The sequence below is a fragment of the Aptenodytes patagonicus genome, unplaced genomic scaffold (assembly GCF_965638725.1).
Source record: "Aptenodytes patagonicus unplaced genomic scaffold, bAptPat1.pri.cur scaffold_116, whole genome shotgun sequence".
Taxonomy (NCBI): domain Eukaryota; kingdom Metazoa; phylum Chordata; class Aves; order Sphenisciformes; family Spheniscidae; genus Aptenodytes; species Aptenodytes patagonicus.
In genome coordinates this window covers 184,572-191,295 of record NW_027472060.1, presented here as the reverse complement: position 1 = coordinate 191,295, position 6,724 = coordinate 184,572, and the positions used below count along the sequence as shown (strand labels likewise).

Genomic DNA, 6,724 nt, shown 5'->3' with positions numbered 1-6,724 from the left:
TTGTGGCAAGATATTGCTGCCCGGGTGGAGAACCTGGTTGTAAAAGTCCGTCACGTAGATGCTCACGTACCCAAGAGTCGGGCCACTGAAGAACATCAAAACAACCAGCAGGTGGATCAGGCTGCTAAGATTGAAGTGGCTCAGGTGGATCTGGACTGGCAACATAAGGGTGAATTATTTCTAGCTCGGTGGGCCCATGACACCTCAGGTCACCAAGGAAGAGATGCAACATACAGATGGGCTCGTGATCGAGGGGTGGACTTGACCATGGACACTATAGCCCAGGTTATCCATGAATGCGAAACATGTGCTGCAATCAAGCAAGCCAAGCGGTTAAAGCCTCTGGTATGGAGGACGATGGTTGAAATATAAATATGGGGAGGCCTGGCAGATCGATTATTTCACACTCCCACAAACCCGCCAAGGCAAGCGCCACGTGCTTACAATGGTGGAGGCAACCACCGGATGGCTGGAAACATATCCCGTGCCCCATGCTACTGCCCGGAACACTATCCTGGGCCTTGAAAAGCAAGTCCTATGGCGACATGGCACCCCAGAAAGAATTGAGTCAGACAAGGGGACTCATTTCCGAAACAACCTCATAGGCACCTGGGCCAAAGAGCACGGCATTGAGTGGGTGTATCACATCCCCTATCATGCACCAGCTTCTGGGAAAATTGAACGATACAATGGACTGTTAAAGACTACGCTGAGAGCAATGGGTGGTGGGACGTTCAAACATTGGGATACGCATTTAGCAAAGGCCACCTGGTTAGTCAACACTCGGGGATCTGCCAATCGAGCAGGCCCTGCCCAGTCAGAACTTTTACGTACTGTAGATGGGAATAAAGTCCCTGTAGTGCACATAAAAAATATGCTGGGGAAGACAGTCTGGGTTATTCCTGCCTCGGGCAGAGGCAGACCCATCCGTGGGATTGCTTTTGCTCAAGGACCTGGGTTGCACTTGGTGGATAATGCGGAAGGATGGGGAAGCCCGATGTGTGCCTCAAGGGGATTTGATTTTGGGTGAGAATAGCCAATGATCTGAATTATGTGATGTTAAGTACTAATTATAGTTATAATAGTTATACTAATAATACACAGATATACTAATAATACTAATAATATTATATGCCATACTAATGTTATTACAATAAGAACCACCCAGATTAATGAAGAATAACTTCAGTGAAACCAAGCAAAGCACAGTGATGATGGTACCAGAACTGACTTCAACATGAAACAATCCAACACCACATACCATCTCCATTTTTCCTGCCCTGAAAGATTATTATGACAGATGGAGCCTGAAGTCATGGACTAAATTAACTCACCGAACATTTTAGAGGGATGGCCCACAGATGAAGGGAATGATATCTGTGTGTGTGTGTGTGTGTGTGTATATATATATATATATATATAAAAGGGGGTGGTGATTAATGAAAATGTACTGGAAAATATGAGACTTGAGCATGACGCAGATGGTATAGAATAAGGGGTGGATATTGTCCTGGTTTCGGCAGGGATAGAGTTAATTTCCTTTCTAGTAGCTGGTATGGTGTTTTGGATTTAGGATGAGAACAAAGTTGATAACGCACCCATGTTTTAGTTGTGGCCAGAACGTTTCTGTGAAAATTTTGTAACTGGTGGCCCAACAAATGCATCGCGCAACTCTGCTAGCTTGATGGTAATCACAGTTTTGGTTTCAGCTATCTTAAATTCTGTAAACACGTTGACCGTAACGTAAACACGTGTATTTGCATGAATAACATTATCACAGCAGAAAAACTCTCTCTCCAAATACTACTTACGATGTATGGATCCTTAAATGTTATCTACTGCGTGCGCAAAAAAGCCAAACAAGGCTTTATTCAGGTGCACCTTCCCTCCAAAACACTGTCATAAGTCAAACGGATCTCTCTCTCTCTCTCGCCAAACATGCAGCTCAACACTAAGCTTTGTCAAAAGGCTGCTTACCTATCATATTGTGAGAGACTCGTCTTCTGCTCATGTCCTACCCGTACTTCTCCAATTGTGGACAACACGTTCTTGATGAAAGTTACTTTTGCACGCACATTTCCTGTATTAGCTCCTTGTGGTACTGTTGATAATGGCTTTGGTCTTGCGACTGTAAAGCAAGAGGGAAAGCATATCAGCCTTGTGTAACCAAAGTGATGGTTAGCTGTCCATTACATTTCTCCCCCCTAAAAATTACCTTCTCTTAAGACCGATGAAGGCAAATGGTAAGGCTTGGCTCTCTCTACAGCCAGCGTCCTTTGAACTCTAGGAAGGATCTTGCCGTATTGGTCTAATCCAGAATTTCTGGCAACTGCTCTCTCTCTCAAGCGAGGATCACGGTCATTCTGAGGAATGAAAAGCGTAAAGCAAAGCGTTAACTCCTTTCAAGAAGTTCACTGCACAGAACTGTCTGTGCCGTTTCTAATTAGTGACTAAATTTCCTCTACAGACACAGGAAAAACCATCCACTGCACAGAGCAGCAGCAAGTTCTACCCATCAGCACACGCCAATTTCACCCGGTATTTTTAGCAAAGCGGAAGGAAGACTAGAATAACAACAGAACCTACACCTTGGAGGTAGAACAATTCTGGCACCCTGCAGAACCTCATTCTGATGTGCTTGTTGCCACCTGCAATTTCCAAATGGCTTACAAAATAGCAGGCCTTCCCTTGTTTTTCCTGAAACACCAGTGTCCGAGATGACTGAATATACAGGGCAACTGCAAATTACGTTGGACAAAAGGATGCCAATTTTAATACGAGTAAGCAGCAGCTACCTACACACGCCTTCTGGCTGCATGAAAGCTTTCAAATGCAGGCTCTAAAACTTCCCAAACCACCTGATAAGTTTCATTCACTGGAAAACTGTGGTCCCGGAAAAGAGCAAATGCATCACAGATTCATAACAGAAGTCCACATAAGACAAAATTTAGGCTGGCTATTTTGAGAAAGCTGGAAATATCCCTTCCAACTTGTATGCACTACTAAAGTCTTTTAGTGTTCACGATGCCTGTAGCAGGGAACACGTAAATTAACCTGGCCACACTGCATTGTTGGCAAGAACTTCAGACAGGAGAGCGAGCCTCTTGTTACAATTGAGCAGCTCTTTGTATCAGGCAATAAAAGGTATAATAAAAACAGAGTATGGCAATTTGTTAGTACACGTACGGAAAGCTCATACGTGTAGATACTAGCACATGCCCCTGTTCTGCCCCTGATTTTGGAACGTCACGTCGGCAACTGCACCATGAGCTGAGTCAGGGAATCCAACTGACAGAGCAAAAGGAGGAGTAGAAGGGGGCAACTTTCAGAGGGACCAAATTCTTTTGACAACTCGGCGAACACTGTCCCTGGTGCAAGGCAAGAAACAAAACCGAGAACTTTAGGGCTAGAGAACAGACAACAGTACAGCTCTCTTCATCAGGAGTCTCTTTTTACCATAATTCAAGTAAACCCAGCCTGGCAAAAAGAGAGACTGAAAGTAAATGCAGCTCATGACTTCTGTTGCTTTCAAAGATGTTGAATTCACAAAGCTTAACAAACCCAAGCAACTGGCTCAATCTATATTCCTTACCTTCCTGCCATACCACCGTTTGAAAAGGTATAGCGGGAAGCTCAACTACCAATTTGGAACAATCACAGCTCCTAACACCGCTTGAGGAAAAAACGCCAAGGTCACTGGCATTTATTATGAGCGGGTTCCTGCAGGCACCTGATGTTACAGAAGGTCTAACACAACCGTTTTTGACCAAATTCAAGTCCCCCGTTCTGATTTGCAATTCCAATTCTCAATAGAAGGAGGTTTTGGCAAGCTTAAAAACAAAACAAAACAAAACCTTAGTCAAATCACAGTCTATAAAGCCGTTAACGGTAAAAATCACTAACTACAGCCCAGCTTACCCCAGCAGTCCATTCTGCATTCGAGTTCTCTTCCCTGAAAGATACTCCACGTTCCTTTGCTCGTAGAGGAGGAGTAACTGATCGTCCCGGAGATGCAGAGGGAGTCGCTAGGGGTGTGGTGCGAAGGCTGGATCTGAGAATAGACCGAGGAGTAAACCCAGGAAAACCAGAAGCAGATGTGGCCAAAACTTTCGCTCTCTATGAAAAGAAATAAAAACATTTAATTTAAAACCAGTTAAATCTGCAAAACAGACGACTTCCCGTGTCAGAAGTGTTAGCTTAAATTACTAACTGAGTTTGGACCAGCAGGGAGGACAAAGTTTAGCCTCCGCACTGCTCTTTTTCCAAAGGTACGGAAATCTACATGAGAAAACCTCACGCTTTTCATGTGTCTTTTGGCTTCTGGGGCTTTTTTTAATGCCAGCATCAAATGGTATTTTTCAAATTAATTTCCCGAAGAAACAAGGATAGGGCATCTTGTTGTCTGCAATGTCATCTCCCACCCCAGGAAATTTTGCAGTTTCTACTCCCCTCTTCTAAAAGGCGTACAACTTCAAATGTTACCCCAGATACAGCGACTGAAACCCTGCCATGCGAAATGGCGATCAGCAAAGCAACAGCGATATAGCTTATTTTTTCACTAATTAATCAATCCGCGCACTAGACTGAATTAAGTGACGCTGCTGTAAAAACACCTACACATCTTCACCTAGAAGCGTTCAGGTCTGCTTACCTCAGCTCAAGAAAGATTTTACAGTATTGACAGGGTTTAAAAGGAGGAGGATGAAACTAGCTTAATGATACGGACAGTATTTGATAAGAAGAAAGAGGTTACGACTCAGAGAGATCACAACTGTGTTGTTCAGGTAGGCAACGGCAAAAAGGTCGGCACCAAGAAGATGATAGGCCCAACGTTACTTCCTTGCATGATAAGAGTTTGATGGCAGTGAATGGAAATACAGTTTAACACAAACAATCAGTAACTAAAATTACTGCAAAAAGCCATCACGGAATTTGACAGAGACTGACGCCACTTAGCTGACATCACTTAGTTGTCATTCACTTAACTGGATGAAGAAACTGAAGCATACACGTTCTTGCTTGTAGGTATGCAAGTCAAACTATAGAGAGGGATTGAGCACTTAAACAATGAGATGGTTAAGCCGCAAATCGCATCTTTACGTACCTAAGCATATTGAAAAGTCCAATTTTAACTGACTTTGTTCCGTGCAATAAACACAAGTGTATTTCACAAAGCTATGGGACAACGTGCGTCCTGCAATTAACTTAGAACTAAACTTGCCCTCTTCAAGACTGTTCCTGACGTACTGCTTCCAAACGGACACTGTATACAAGAACCACACGCAGGCTGAAAACATTCCACAATTCGCATCCAACGCTGCTTGTGTTAACTACTTGGGTGGTTTCATTTTCAACGACGTTTACAGGCTTTTGGTTTGGTTGGTTCTTAACTGATTCTTAAAAATACAAACCTTAACCACAAGAGGAGTCTCCAGTAAATTCAGCTCCGATGCTCTTGCAAAAGTCGTTTGTGAGACGGAACCATGCGTATTTGATTTCAGTGGGCTGGATGCCGTGAATGAAGTAGAAGCTCTGCATGGTGACTGCGCTGCAGAACATGAAGGAACCGGGTGAACCACCAAATCCAGTGATCTGTTAAGACACACAATTTAAAATATGAACATAAATAAAGAAATGAAAAAAAAAAAAAAAATCACGCTGCGTTCAAGAAATCTGAGGCAGAACAAAAACATTCCATGAACAAGAAATACAGGGGAACCCTCACTGGTGGGGTGATGTATCAGGCCCATGAACAAGTTGCAGGCATTTTCTTTTTTTTCATGATTTCTTCACGTTTCCTACTTAGTTTCCTAAATCGCTGCCTCGGAGGCAAGAGTAATCCAATTTTAAGTTGCACTAGTGATGTAATTCTCACGGCAGAAGAAAATTTGTCTACGTTTCAGTGCTGGGACCACTTCAAGTTCTCCACTTAGTTGTGTCCCTAAGTTGACCTTGTCTTTAACAGATTGTCCTGGTTTCGGCAGGGATAGAGTTAATTTCCTTTCTAGTAGCTGGTATGGTGTTTTGGATTTAAGATGAGAACAAAGTTGATAACGCACCGATGTTTTAGTTGTTGCTAGGTAGTGCTTACACTAGCCAAGGACTTTTCAGCTTCCCATGCTCTACTGACTGAGAAGGCTGGAGGTGCACAAGAAGCTGGGAGGGGGCACAGCCAAACTGGCCAAAGGGACATTCCATACCATGTGACGTCATGCTCAGTACATAAACTGGGGAAAGCTGGCCGGGGGGGGGCCGCTGCTCGGGGACTGGCTGGGCATCGGTCGGCGGGTGGTGAGCAATTGTACTGTGCATCACTTGTTTTGTGTATTATTATTATTATCATATTATTATTATCATCATTTTATTTCAATTATTAAACTGTTTTTATCTCAACCCACGAGTTTTTCTAACTTGTGCTCTTCCAATTCTCTCCCCCATCCCACCGGGTGGGGGGGAGTGAGCGAGCGGCTGCGTGGTGCTCAGTTGCCGACTGAGATTAAACCACGACAGTCCTTTTTGGCGCCCAACGTGGGGCACGAAGGGTTTGAGATAATAACAGATTAACCGGAGTGTATTAAGGAACTTATATCTGTTAGTAGTTGTGGGTCACAATGTTGGTTTCTCTGTTCTCGATTTTAATTTGTATAATCTGCATCGCGCTCTTTTTCCTGCTGTACATGTTAAAGATTGGTGTTGGGTTTTGCAGTTTGCTGTGGTCTGCAGT

At 43.6% G+C, this 6,724-nt stretch overlaps 1 long non-coding RNA gene across 1 annotated transcript; it reads right to left on the bottom strand.

Moving 5' to 3' along the window:
• Window positions 1–1,994: 1,994 nt before the first annotated feature.
• On the bottom strand, window positions 1,995–5,555 carry LOC143173546 (uncharacterized). The gene is made up of 4 exons (XR_012997598.1): window positions 5,412–5,555; window positions 3,919–4,116; window positions 2,216–2,363; window positions 1,995–2,128 (listed from the first exon to the last, which is right to left on the bottom strand). It is a non-coding gene; the product is annotated as an uncharacterized LOC143173546 (long non-coding RNA).
• Window positions 5,556–6,724: the final 1,169 nt, after the last annotated feature.